This window comes from Malania oleifera, chromosome 11 (assembly GCF_029873635.1).
Source record: "Malania oleifera isolate guangnan ecotype guangnan chromosome 11, ASM2987363v1, whole genome shotgun sequence".
NCBI classification, from domain to species: Eukaryota; Viridiplantae; Streptophyta; class Magnoliopsida; order Santalales; family Ximeniaceae; genus Malania; species Malania oleifera.
In genome coordinates, this window is record NC_080427.1 from 38813097 (window position 1) to 38828412 (window position 15316).

Genomic DNA, 15316 nt, shown 5'->3' on the forward strand with positions numbered 1-15316 from the left:
ACCAGATGTATCACATTCTGACTGTCACTATACAAAACATTTCTTTCTTGCTTTATTCTGAGCTCCGTTAACAAACTTTGAAGTCAAATCATCTCTTTACTTGCTTCTATCATTGCTTCATACTCAGCTTCTGTAGTGGATAGAACAACATTCTTCTGTATCTGTGACATCCAACTAACAGTTGTTGTGCCAACAGTGAATATATATCCGGTGGTGCTTCTGCAATGATCAATTTCACCTATAAAGTCAACATCTACATGCCCTTGAATTTTCAAGTCGTTTTTGCTGAAACATAGGTACTTATCAATAGTGTTACGTAGATATCTCAAAATTCACTTCACTGCTTCCCAGTGAGCCTTCCCTAGATTTGACATATACCTGCTGACAGCTCCCACTACTTAGCCAATATCTGGTCTGGTACCAACCATAGCATACATAAGACTTCCAACGGTTGAGGCGTATGGTACCTTAGCTATGAAATCTTTTTTTTCATCTATCTTGGGAGACTGATCCTTAGAGAGATGGAAGTGACCTGTCAATGGTATATTTACTGTTTTGGCCCTGCTCATGTTAAACCTCTGTAAAACACGGCTAATGTACTCTGACTGAGATAACCGCAACGTTTCTTGTTGCTTATCTTTAGAGATATGCATCCTAAGAATCTGTTTTGCAGGACCCAAGTATTTCATGTCAAACTCCTCTGACAATTGCTGCTTCAATTTTCTGATATCTTCTATATCTGATCCTGTGACTAGCATATCATCAACATATAATAATAGGATAATATAACTAGTATAATACCTCTTGAAGTAGCAACAGTGGTCGGCATTGCACTTCTGAAAAATTTTCCTTTGCATACGGTTGTCAAATTTCTTGTACCACTGCCTAGGAGCTTGTTTGAGACCATACAAGCTCTTCTTCAATCTGCACACAAGATTCTTTTTACCTTTAACTGAGTAACCTTCTGGCTGTTGCATATAAATTTCCTCATCAAGGTCACCGTGACGAAATGTCGTCTTCACGTCCAACTGCTCAAGATGTAAGCCCTCTGAGGCAACAATACTCAAGACAGATCTTATGGTTGTCAGCTTCACAAATGGTGCAAAAATATCAGTGTAGTCAATTCCTTCCTTCTACTCGAAACCTTTGACTACTAATCAGGTTTTATACTTCTTAGATCCATCATGCTCTTCTTTGATCCTGTACACTCATTTGTTGTGAAGAGCCTTCTTACCTTTGGGCAACTTAACTAGTTCTCATGTTTTGTTGAAGGTAAGAGACTTCATCTCGTCTTTCATTACAAGCTTCCACTTACTCGAATCTCCTACCTGACATGCTTCAACATAGCATTCAGATTCTCCTCCATCTGTAAGAAGTAAATGATTCACATACCTCATATTTGGTACATGCTGCCGAGAAAATCTCCTCAACTCTGGAGCTAGAGTAGGAGGTAGTGGTGCAACAATCTGCTCCACAGGTTCCTCTGCCTGAGGATGCGGTGTTCTGTTGAGGATTCTTGATGTTCCTCTAACGTGTCCTTACACCTTCTAGGACATCATCCACATCTACATAGGTTGTTTCAAACACTGTAGGTTCTGTTGTGTGTCTATCTTTGTATATTACCTTTTCATCAAAAAACACATCTCTGTTTCTGATCACCTTTTTGTTTTCATCATCCCAAATACAATACCCATAGTCATCTCCATCATAATCGACAGATCAAGCTTATTCCTGATATGATAATTGATATGTACATATACAACACAATCAAAAACTCTCGAATGTGAAATTCTTACCTCTTTACCACTCCATACTTCTTCTGGTAGTCTATAGTCCAATGGTACTGATGGACTCCTATTAATCAAGTAAGCTGCTATGTTGACTGCTTCTGCCTAAAACATTTTTGGTAAGCCTGACTACATACACATGCTTTTGATTTTTTTTGTCAACAATCTGTTCATCTGTTTGGCTACGCCGTTGTGCTGAGGCATACCTGGCACAGTTCTTTCCATTCTGATAATATGCTTATAGCAAAATTTCTTGAACCTGGTGTCATCATACTCACCACCGTTATCGGTTTTCACCTTCTTGATTTTCAAACCAGTTTCATTTTCAACCATTGCTTTCCAAATTTTAAAAGCATCAAAGACATCAGATTTGTTTTTTGGAAAGTAAACTCTTACCTTCCGAGAATAATCGTCAATAAATGTTACGAAGTAGTGTATCCCAGTTGTGGATGAAATGGTCATTGGTCCCCATACATCTGAATGGACTAAATCAAGTCTCTCCTTCTTTGGGGTAATGGTGTTCGTCTGGAAACTGACTCTCTTCTGTTTCCCAAGTATGCAATCCTCATATGTGTCAATATTTTTTGACTGTAAATCTCTCAACTTTCCTTTTGAGTGCATCACTTTGAGTCCCTTCTCACTTAGCTGTCCGAGTTGTTGATGCAAAATGTTTCTATCATCATTTCCTGTAGCAACTATAATAGACATGCATGCATTAGAGGTTACATAAAGAGTTCCACTTTTCTTACCTCGTGCAATTGTCAGTGCAACCTTCGAAATCTTCCATTCATCACCAATGAAAGTTGTGTTATATCCTTCATCTTCCAGTTGGCCAACTAAGATCAAGTTCTTCCTCAGGCCTAGAATATATCTGACATCTCTCAGCTTTCATACTGACCCGTTCATCTTGATCTTCATTGTCCCCTTGCCGGCAATGTCGCAAGATTGATCATTGCCAAGGTGTACTTTACTGAAGTCACCTAGTGTATACTCCTCTAGACAATCTCTGCTGCATGTGGCATGAAATGAAACTCTAGAGTCTAGCACCCAAGACTTCTTTTTGCTCTCCAAAGAGCAGATCAACATATCATCATTTTCTGAAACAATATTTGCTTCTGTTTTTGCCTTTGTCTCATATTCTTTCTTCGGGCCTTTGCACTGGTTTCTGTAATGACCAGTTTTTCCACAGTTCCAGCACTCAATATTCTTTGTGCCTTGGGAACCTGTGTCCTAAGAACCTTTGGGTTTTCTAGATCTGGATCGGCTGAACCTAGATCTGCCGTGATTATTTGATCTTCCATACCTACTTCCTCTGTCTCGACTTTCCATGTTTAAGGCTGAACTCAAAGAGGAACCATGGTTTAACTGCATTCTGATTTCTTCCGTCAAAATCATGCTGACGACCTCATCATATACTAGCTTTGATTTCCCTGCAAAGCTACTGATTGTAGTAACAATATCATTCCAACTTTCAGGCAACTGACTAAGAATCAGTAGGGCACGAATCTCACTATCAAATGTAATCCCGACTGAAGTGAGCTGATCCGAAAACTCGTTAAAACTATTCAAATGCTTGCTAAAACTTTCACCTGCAAACATGGTCATAATAAATAACATTTTCATAAGATGTACCTTATTAGCAGCTGACAACTGCTCGTACATGTTAAAAAGCACATCCATCAGAGACTTGGTGGATGATATGTACTTGAAATTAAATGTCACGGACTTCGACAACGTCATTCTAATAACTCTGAGAGCTTTTCGGTCAAGCAACTCCCACTCATCCTCGTTCATAGATCTTGGATTACCCTTCAATGGTAAGTGCAATTCCTTCCCAAACAAGTAATATTCAATCTACATCTTCCAGAAAATGAAGTTGTTGCCATTAAACATTTTGATCTTTGAGCTCTTTTCGTTTGACATCTCGATTCACTGATTTAGCGATCAAATTAGCTCAAATGGACAACACAGTTGGATCCGAAACTGTAACGTCCTGCTTAACTTATCACATAATTAACATAAATAATAATAACATCAACCCGAACCCGTGGGTAGTGGGAATAGCCTGACATAAAATAGTGGAAACCTAAGCATTAGTAAAAATAAATTACACCGATTAAACCGTTAATTACATAATACCAGAGTCTACTACATTCCCACAATACAGTATTTGAATACAATCTCCAAAACATCAAAATAGACCTAGGATCATACAACAAAAATCTACTGATCCTAGATCAAAGGTTACCCTTCTAGCAGAGAAGCTTAACTCACTCAACGGCGGCCACGACCTGCCGGTCTCTTAGGGTTTCCTAAAAAATCATTTAATGTTTGAGGGTGAGACACTTCTCAGTAAGGGAAAATAAATTTAATACAGTTGTGTGGCAACATGAATATTTATTGCAGTTATACATATACAATACATTTCATATTTCTATAAACGTTCATCATATGGTGCTGAATAATTACATACTTTCATATTTACTAATAAATCATATTGTACATAAAACATCTGTTATAATTGATAATACTGAAAGCATACCCAGGATGAATAGCTAGCTGATGTCATGTATTACCCCCTATGACGAGTTGTACAGCCCGAAGGTGGGACCCGACAATGGTTGGCCGACCACTGCCGAGTCAAAAATGTTTGTAAGTACGATGGGCCCGCCACACCCTGGTCCGAACTGCCAGGTGGACGTCCACACTTTACTGAAAGCCACATCGACTATCCATCTCCCACTCCCTCGTGGGGTGGTTAACACCAATCTGATCATAGATATCTGATCTATAAGCTATGGTACCGTGCTCCTGAACTGAACTATACTAACTTCCGGGTTCTGATAACATATAATACATGATAATATAGCATCTTTCATAATTTCATAAATACGGCCTCGTGCCAATTGTTTCATAAATACGGTCTCGGGCTGAAATCATACATAAATACGGCCTCGCACAGAAATCATACATGAATACGGCCTCGCGCCGAAATCATACATGTAACACCCCAACCCCGAGGGGTCTGGTGTGACGCCCCGATTTTCATACAATTTTTTTTAATATAAATAAATAAATAATCATGTCATAAATCCATTAATCGGTCACGTCAACAATCCTACTATCATTCATACGACCCGACTCGCATTGGGTACCGGGTAAAAAGTATTTTATTAAACAATCTAACAACAGAAGACAGTATATACACATCAGTCAGAATACAATACCCAGAGTATCAACGTACATAAATACACAACACTATCTCATACCCAAAAATAATACAACCCTAGGAAACCACACCTCCCTAGTCAAAACTCACCCTGTATCTCAGGGTCCCAGCTTCCTATGATCACGGAGCTCTACCAGCTGGCGTATCTCTGTTCCCTGAAAAATTTAGATAATTTGGGTGAGACACATCTCAGTAAAAAGGAATAGATTATTTACAGTGTGTGGCCAAATGAGTACAATTATAATACACTTTATTTTTCAAATCACCATTTCATATGAGAAAATACACTGATATTCACATACACATAATCATATAGATATACAACACAAGATTTTATAAGCTTTAAAATCATTTATCAAATTCAATGATTTCCAACACATATTTACCCGCGAAGTTCCTAAGAATAGGGAAGATTACCCGCCCATACAGGTAGCTTCCCTTTGCCCTAACACGTTATGCAGCCGGGTATGGTCACATCTGATACCCATCAGGGCACTCACCTTACTCAGTAAGCCCTCAGGCGGAGAGTTTCACTTCGCCTTAATTATTTATATTATTAACTCACATTATTCCATTTCTCAATTTTATCATTCTTTATTTCTCAATTTCCATTCTTTCTTTCATTTCTCATTTTAACCAATTTTATCATTCTTTCACTTTTCATTTTCACTTTACTTTCCGGCTTATGAGTATCCTCAGTATCAAATACCAACATCGCATCTGTAACTCATGGCCACCCTGAGGATCTTTCTATACACGCCATGCTTCCACCCATGGTCAAGGTTGTGCGGCCCGAAAGTTGGATCTAACCGTGGTTGGCCGACCTGGTTAGATCAAATATCATATCACATATCGCATCTGTAGTATGACTGGCCGGCCTAATACCCTGATTCGGACTCAGGGGGCCCAACAACCCTACACAATGGCACAGTCGACTGTCACGTCACACGCTCTAAGAGTCCGTGTGGTTGCACTAACACCACTCGCAACGGTACCATACTAAATATCATAACCATCCAACAGGGTTTACCACTACATACCCGCAATCATTATGCGGTATTGACATTTCATCAATTATATTCGAGTATATCACAATTCAGTTCAATATAACTATTCTCATCATTTTCTATGCACATTTCATCATCTCCTAATATCATATATCATATTTCATGTATTTTCACATTTTCCCAAAATACTCATATCAACAATTTGTATAAACTCATTTCTCATGCAAATAATTTCCACTCACAAATAAATACCACTTTTCATTATTTTCCAATATCAGTATTTCACAAAATCTCATTTTCCAAGCAAAACATTTCTACTCATATAATAATACCATATTACATTATTTTTCACTAATTAGATCAGTAATTCTCATTTCAATATTTTCTCAGAAATTACACAGTATTATATTTTACACTCCAAAATATCACAATTTACAATTACTCAAATGCCACACAATTTATCTGATATTTATATCATAATAATTTTCAGACAAAATATCATATGCTCAGTTTCACATATTCATTCAAATAATAATTCTAAAAACACTGCTATAATTTATTCCCCTTATCTGACTTACTGAGAGTCTCGCTAGAATCCAAAATTTCACGCCCTTGGCGCCCAAAATTTAACTCCTGCAATTTACATTTTTTCCAAATTAATTAATCTATTTCTCCAAAATAATACCCATCTAGCCTTCCTTAGGCCCCATATATCTCAAATTAATATTTAAACTATTATTTAATATCCCCACTTAATTTTTTGAATTTTACCTGTGGGTTCCAAAATTACACCCGCGGCGCTTACCCGGAACCTAAATTTCAGAAATCCTACTTCAGTTCCGAATGCTTAATATTTTAGTATTTCTAAATTAATGCTAACTAATTAAAAATAAGCCCTTTAATAATCGCCGCACTCCAAATTTGGGGTTTTGGCCTGATACTCCCACGAGAATTCCGTTCCACTAGACTTGTAGAGAATCATCCCTAGATTCTCGTGGTGGTGTCTGTTTGTCAATTGAGCTTATATTTTGCGAGAAATTAAAGAAAAAGGAGGAAATGGCTTACCCCAGGGAATACGCTTACACCGCTCCTACTACCGATCCGCTCCGGTAGAAATGACGGTAGCAGTGAATGGAGTCCAATGGTATTTTTGGATTTTCCATTGGGCGAAAATCCGTCATGAAATCGAGGAGAGAGGGAGAGAGAATGAGAGGAGAGAGAGAGAGTGTTCAGAGCTGCGCTGCAGCAGGAGAAGAAAAGAAAAGAAAAGAAAAGAAAGAAAGAAAGAAGAAGAAAAAGAAGAAGAAGAAGAAGAATCCTGAAGCTTTCAGCTTCAGCATAATAATAATAATAATAATAATATATTTAATTAATATTAATAATAATATATTTTATTAATAAAAATAAAAATAAATTTTAATTAATTTTTTTTCCTTTTTCTTTTAAATCTGATTAATTAATTAGTTAATTAATTTATTATTATTTTTAATTTTTTTTAAATCACTTCACTAATCTTCTATAACCCTTTTTGGGGTTATTACATCTGGGATATTAACTTTTTACTATTGATTTACAGCGGAAGCAAATAAACTCAATTATTATTAAATTAGAGAGCTAATTATTCATATTACAATCATTTATTTCAAAAGAAGAAAAATTACACAAACATAAATATCTGAAACCATACTAATATTTCTAATCAATCTTTATTTTTCTAATCCCCACCCGCATACTTGCTAAGCTTGATTTCCGACATGTCCTTCAGAGTTATCTGAAATAAAATATGATTGGGGTGAGACGACGCTCAGTAAGTAAATAAGATTATTATTAGTGTGTGGCCAAAATGAGCTTTTAAAGAATTTCGTAAAACAATATTTAATATTATAACTTCAAGACTATTTTTAGAATAAATATAAATTTAAAAATTTCTACATAAAACTTTTGTCATCAATTTCAACAGTAAATTTTTATAATCATATACTATAAATGCTAAATTAAACTTTTAACTTCAAAACTGTAAAAATATTTAATGATAAACATATATATAATTTTCCTTATACGTTTTCCTTAGATCGTCATTTAAGCACCAGAATGATCCTTTACTTACACTTTTCCTTCAAATCATTAGTAACTTTGTACACGTAATTAAATATGTATAAACATATATTATAAAAAAAATCACCCTTAGGCCTGTTTGCCTTAAGTCATGTTTACCCCCATGATTGGGTTGTGCGGTCCGAAAACTGGACTTAACTGGCTGGCCGACTAAACTAAATCAACGTACGTAAACTTTAAGTGAGATTTTCCTTATTAAGTCCTGGTCCGAAACCAGGTGTGCACTCAGGAGAAATCCACTAATATAAATAACCACTTTGTAAACAGTGTGGGTGCACTCTGATTCGTATAAACTTTAAGCTGCGGTACCGAGCATCTGTAACTTTGAACTTTCGTTGCCATAAGGAGTTTTAAAATCATCTTATTATAATTTATGCAATTTAAAATAATATCGTAAAAATCTCATCTTTACTCATATTTTCATAAAAAATGTAACGTAAAAATAAACTCATGGCACACAATTTTTGTGTTAAAAATATATATAATTTTATTTTTGAATAGAAAGAAATGCTGAAAATTTACCCGAGGGGATTAGAACATTTTTTAACCCAAAAATAGATGCAAGTATATTAAAGATAGAACTTGTATAATTAAATATGCGTAAAAATAAACTCATGGAAATTTTGTGGAACTAATTAACATAATTGAAATTTACTTATAAAATAAACTCGGGTATAAATTTTAAATAAAAAAAAAACTAACATAATCAAAATTTATTTACTTTTTTCCTTACGAATACTGTAACTATCTCTAAGAAATGAGATCGGAAAGAGTGGGTGATTGAGAATTTACTCAAAAATTCTCTCTCCACCACAATTTCTTTCACTCACCAATTCTTCTCTTCCTTAGAAAATTGTTGTGAAAAATGAAGGTCAAGAGCTCCCTATTTATAGGAAAATTTTGGGGAAGAAATGAAATTTATAAAAGTGTGGAGAGATGGGTAAAATTATAATTTTTAAAAATTAAAGAATGGGCAAGGGATGGGCAAGGTATGGATGGAGTATGGAATGAGAATGGAGGCCATGTGGGAGTGCTTGCCACCATTCCCATTAAATAAATTTTTAATTAATCACTTGCCTAATTAATTAATCAATTAGTTAATTAATTATTTTATTATTTTATTATTTTTCTTAATCATTATTATCATTATTATTATCATTGTTATTAATTTTGAACCATTTTTAGTATTTATTTATTTTATTATTTATTTTTGAATAAGAATTAAATTTGAATTTTGAAAACTCATGTGGGCCCCATATGGTCTTGTGGGCTCCACACCACTTCGAGACCCAAACAGATCCTACGTAACTCCAATAATTCTCATACAATTTTATGAGCCCTACACAGTTTCGAGACTCGTGTAAACCTCCACACGGCTTCGGGACTCATGTGGGCCCCACACAGTCTTGTGGGCCTCGCATATGATACTTATATTATTATTATTTTATCATATATTTTTACAAATTATGTCAGTCAAAATATTATTTTATGTACATATTTACTATATAAACAGTGTCTACCCTATTTTATCCTATGAAATTCCATTTTGACCAGGCCGACTTCTAGGGAGTGACTGAGCCGCAATGGTCTTTGAGCACTCGCTTAGACAAGGTCTTTCTTAGGCATCAAATATGGAATCAAGGATCTTAACAGAGAAACACTTTCTTTTTTAATACTATCTATTATTATTATTATTCTTTTTTTTTTCTTGGGTTATTACATCCTCCCCTCCTTATAAAAATTTCGTCCTCGAAATTTACAAAGATTTAAATGAGTACCTTGTATAATGTTGTGCTTTTACCTGATCCTGCTATCGTTGAAAAAATGTGGGTATTTCTAGCGTATTTCTGCTTCTAGTTCCTATGATGCTTCCTCAATGTCGTGGTTGTGCCAGAGCACTTTTACCAGTGAAATCTTCTTTGTGCGCAGCTCCTGATCCTTCTTGTCTAAAATCTAGATTGGTACTTCTTCATATGATAGAGTGTCACTAACTTCTAACAACTCATAACTTATCACATGAGAAGGGTCTGGGACGTACTTTTTTAACATTGAGACATGGAATACATCATGAATTCTCGATAGTGCAGGAGGTAAGGCAATTCTGTAAGCGACTAGACCAATCTTCTCCAATACCTCGAATGGTCCAATATACCTAGGGCTTAGTTTGCCCTTCTTCCCAAACCTCATGATTCTTTTCATTGGAGCTACTTTTAAAAATATTTTATCCCCCACTTCAAACTCCAACTTACGTCGACGGGTATTCGCATAGCTCCTTTGCCGACTTTGAGCGGTTTTTATTTTGTCCCGGATGAGCTTAATTTTCTCAGAGGTTCGTTGTATAATCTCGGGACCTAAAATTCGTCGTTCGCCAACCTCATCCCAATATAATGGGGATCGACACTTTCGGCCATATAACGCTTCATACGGTGCCATCTCTATACTGGACTGATAACTGTTGTTATAGGCGAACTCAACTAACAGTAGATACTGAATCCAACTTCCTTTGAAATCCAGTACACAAGCTCTCAACATATCCTCCAATATCTGAATGGTTCTCTCCAACTGTCCATCAGTTTGAGGATGAAATGTTGTGCTGAAGGTAAGTCGCGATCCCAAGGCTCTTTGCAAACTCTTCCAAAATTGTGATGTGAATCGTGGATCTCGATCTGATACAATAGAAACGGGCACGCTATGTAGTCTAACTATCTCTTGAACATATATTTCTACAAGCTTGGTCATAGAGTAGTTAACTTTGATTGGAATAAAGTGAGCGGTCTTTGTTAGACGATCAACAACCACCCAGATGGCGTTCTGTCCATGGAATGCTGGAGGTAGTCTAGTTACAAAATCCATGGAAATGTGCTCCCATTTCCATTCAAGAATGTGGAGTGGTTGCAGTGGTCCTGCTGGTCTCTGGTGCTCAGCCTTTACTTGCTCACAAGTAAGACACTGTTCCACAAATTGTGCAATCTCCCTCTTCATGTTATTCCACCAAAAAGACTCTCTCAAGTCCCTATACATCTTCGTGCTTCCCGGATGCACTGTATAAAGAGATCGATGAGCTTCTTCCAAGATTGTTCTTTTGATATCTTTTTCATTGGGCACACACAATCTAGTTTGGAATCTCAAAACTCCATCGTCAGAGATGTTAAAGTCTCCCTTCAGTCCACTTTGTACCTTACCCATAATCTTCACTAGCTTTGCATCTTCCATCTGTGCAGCCTTAATCTTTTCTAGTAAGGTCTGTTGGATTACCAGATTAGCAATAAGAGTTTGATGATTTCCTTCCACTATTTCCACACCAAATCTTTCCAGGTCCATCATAATTTGATGTTGGGTCACCATTGTCGAGACTGATGCATTCATTGACTTTCGACTTAATGCATCTACTACCACGTTGGCTTTTCCCGGGTGATAGTTGATGGCGCAATCATAATCTTTGATTAATTCTAACTATCTTTTCTATCTTATGTTTAATTCCTTTTGTGTGAAAAAGTATTTGAGACTTTTATGGTCTGTGAAAATCTCACACCTTTCACCATAGAGATAGTGTCTCCAGATCTTTAATGCGAATACCACAGCTGCTAGCTCCAAATCGTGTGTGGGATAATTCTTCTCGTAGTCCTTGAGTTGTCGAGAAGCATATGCAATGACCTTCCCCTGTTGCATTAATACACACTCGAGCCCTTTCCGAGATGCATCACTGTAGATCACAAAACCATCTTCTCCTGATGGAATTGTCAGCAGTGATGAGTCGTTGCTTTAATTTTTGAAAGCTTTGCTCACATTCATCAGTCCATTCATACTTCACATTCTTTCTTGTCAATCTCGTCAGAGGACTAGATATTTTAGAAAACCCTTCCACAAATCGACGATAATATCCTGCCAGACCTAAGAAACTCCTGATCTCATGAACATTCTTCGGTCTCGCCCAATCTACTACTGCCTCTATTTTACTTGGGTCCATAGAAATACCATCCTTAGATATCACGTGCCCTATGAATGCAACTCTTTCTAGCCAGAACTCACATTTCGTAAGTTTGGCATAGAGTTTCTTTTCTCTTAGTATTTTGAGTACTAGCCTCAAATGGTTCTCATGTTCTTGGGGGCTTTTTGAATAAATCAAAATATCATCAATAAAGACCACCACAAATTGATCTAGATATTCATGAAAAATCCTATTCATAAGTTCCATAAAGGCAGCAGGAGCATTGGTCAATCCAAATGGCATGACTAAGAATTCATAGTGACCATATCTCGTTCGGAATGCGGTCTTTGGAACATCTTCTGATTTGATTTTCACTTGATGGTACCCTGATCAGAGGTCAATTTTAGAGAAGACTTGTGTTCCTTGGAGTTGATCAAACAAGTCATCTATGCGAGGTATTAGGTACTTGTTCTTAATGGTCACTTTATTTATTTCCCGATAATCAATACACATTCTCATCGATCCATCTTTCTTTTTAACAAACAATACTAGTGCTCCCCATGGTGACACGCTGGGTTTGATGAATCCTTTGTCCAGCAACTCTTGTAATTGTTCCTTCAGTTCTTTCAATTCTACTGGTGCCATTCCATATGGAGCTTTAGATATCGGTGTCGTCCCTGGTAGTAGGTCGATAACAAACTCAATTTCGCGGTCAGGAGGTAGCCCAGGTAAATCCTCAGGGAATACATCCGAGAATTCCCTTACTATTGGGATATCCTCGAGCTTCAATTCTTCCTTTGGTGCCTCCACCACGCATGCTAGGTACCCTTGACATCCATTCAAGAGTAATCTCTTTGCCTGGATTGCCGACAATATTTGTGGTGAAGGGTATACACGAGTTCCATTGAACTTGTATTCTTGCTCTCCAGGAGGTCTAAATACCACCTCCTTATTATAGCAATTTATACTAGCATAACTAGAAGTTAGCCAGTCCATCCCAAGAATTACATCAAACCCGTGCATATTAAATACTACCAAGTTAACCGGTAGTATTTTTTCCTCAATACAAATTGGGTAACCTTTAAGTATTTTTCTATATACTACCGACGTTCCCATTGGTGTACCCACAGATAACTCAGTCTCTAATGGTTGAGTCTTTACCCCGCATATTTTAACATAAGCTGTAGATATGTGTGTGGCTCTAGAATCAAATAATACTACTGCTTTCTTGGAGAATATGGGAATAATACCTGTCACCACATCACTAGTATTTTCGGCATCTCCTGGAGTGAGAGCATAGACACGTGCCTGAGTGGTGTTCTGTTGATTGTTGCTTCGAGGTGCCTGGTTGCCTCCTCTTTGTTGATTTTGTGGGCATTCTCGTTGCATGTGACCAGGTTCACCGCACCGATAACATACCCTTAGTCCGGCTCGACACTCTCCCCCATGTAATTTGTTGCATTTTGGACAAGGGGTGCCTTGTGCATTGTTTGGGTTTCTCGCTGTTTGCCCTCACCCCACATTGCTGCTGCTACTGTTGTTGTTGTTGTAGTTGTTGTTGCTCCTTTTCCAAGGTCCTTGATTTCTACCAGGGTGAGACCCTTATGGCATGGGCCTCTTTCTCTGCTCGGTTATCTCCGCACTCCTTTGTAGACTTTCTTCTGCCTCCGTTGCTTTGTTCACCAATTGGGAGAAGTCTTCGAGCTCGAATACTGTTACCATCTCATAAATCCTTGAGTTGAATCCTTCTTCAAATTTTCGAGCTTTCTTTGATTCGTCTGGAACCAAATAAGATGCAAAATGAGATAATTCAATGAACTTTGCTGCATATTGTTGTACCTTACCAGAAAAGTTTAAGGCTGCACAGATGGAAGATGCAGAGCTAGTGAAGATTATGGGTAAGGTACAAAGTGGACTGAAGGAAGACTTTAACATCTCTGACGATGGAGTTTTGAGATTCCAAACTAGATTGTGTGTGCCCAATGACAAAGATATCAAAAGAAAAATCTTGGAAGAAGCTCATCGATCTCTTTATACAGTGCATCCGGGAAACACGAAGATGTATAGGGACTTGAGAGAGTCTTTTTGGTGGAAAATAACTACATGGAAAATAATTGCTTTAATTTATTCTCTTACCTAACTACTGAGAAAAGCCCCTATAAATTCTGGACTCACACCCGTAGGATTTCCTGATCAATACCCTGAAAATGAAAACTCTCAGTACTAAACTTCAGTATTTTCATGTGAATATCATTTCCTATAACTATAATATGACCAAATTTGGCATAAAAAGTCTTACCTCAATCCAGGGATGATTTTCAACGGAGTTCCACAAATGATCTGCTCTGGCAGATTTGGAGAGAACTTCCCCAGGAGCGTCGTGGTGGCTTCAGATCCTCGAACCGGTAGAAATCCGGCCCAAAATCAAAGAGAGAAGAGGAGGGAGCCGAAGGGAGAGAGAGAGAGAGAGAGAGAGAGTGAGAGATTTCTTAATTTTGAAGTTAAAATCCGGGTTTTTGATATTTATAGGACTAGATTCATCGACGAGACACGTCACTTCGTCGACGAGTCCTATAAAAAGTTCGTCAACGAAACTGCACCGTCGTCGATGAATTTCAGACTTCCCCAAAACCCTCTCTTGGTATCTTCTCGTCGACGAATCTTGCCTTCGTCGACGAGGTCCTCTTATACCCTCGTCAACGAATCCTCTGTGTTCATTGACGAGGCCCTGATAATTTCCCTTTCTCTTTATTTAAATTACCTTATTATTATTCGGATAGTCACAAGAACGGTCGAAAACCTTAGAAATAGTTCAATTCATTCGAAAAATGGACCCGAAATGGCTCCGAAAAACCCGGGCAAAGATCTGGTCAAATCTAGTCAACTATAACGGAATATTCTTCTGACTGATGGAATATTCTTGATGGCGTCACTAATGTGGTTAACAAATGATGTCTGTTGACATGGCAGGGTGTGGGGTCCACTGTTGGCATGGTGCTGACGTGGCATTGTGGGGCCCACTTGCTGGCGGATTCTGAGGGTCCCACTAGGTGATGTGTTTGTTGCCGCAATTGCCACGTAGCGACTGATGGGGGATGCCGCGTGTCGGTATGGATCTGAGTCAGGTACAGTCCGGTTCTGGAGCGGGTTACCGGGTCGGGTCGAAGCGACCGAGTGAGGAAGACACGTGGAGAGTGTGCATGCGCGTGGCTGGCAGGTCGCCGGTGCGTGAAGGCATATGAAGACACAG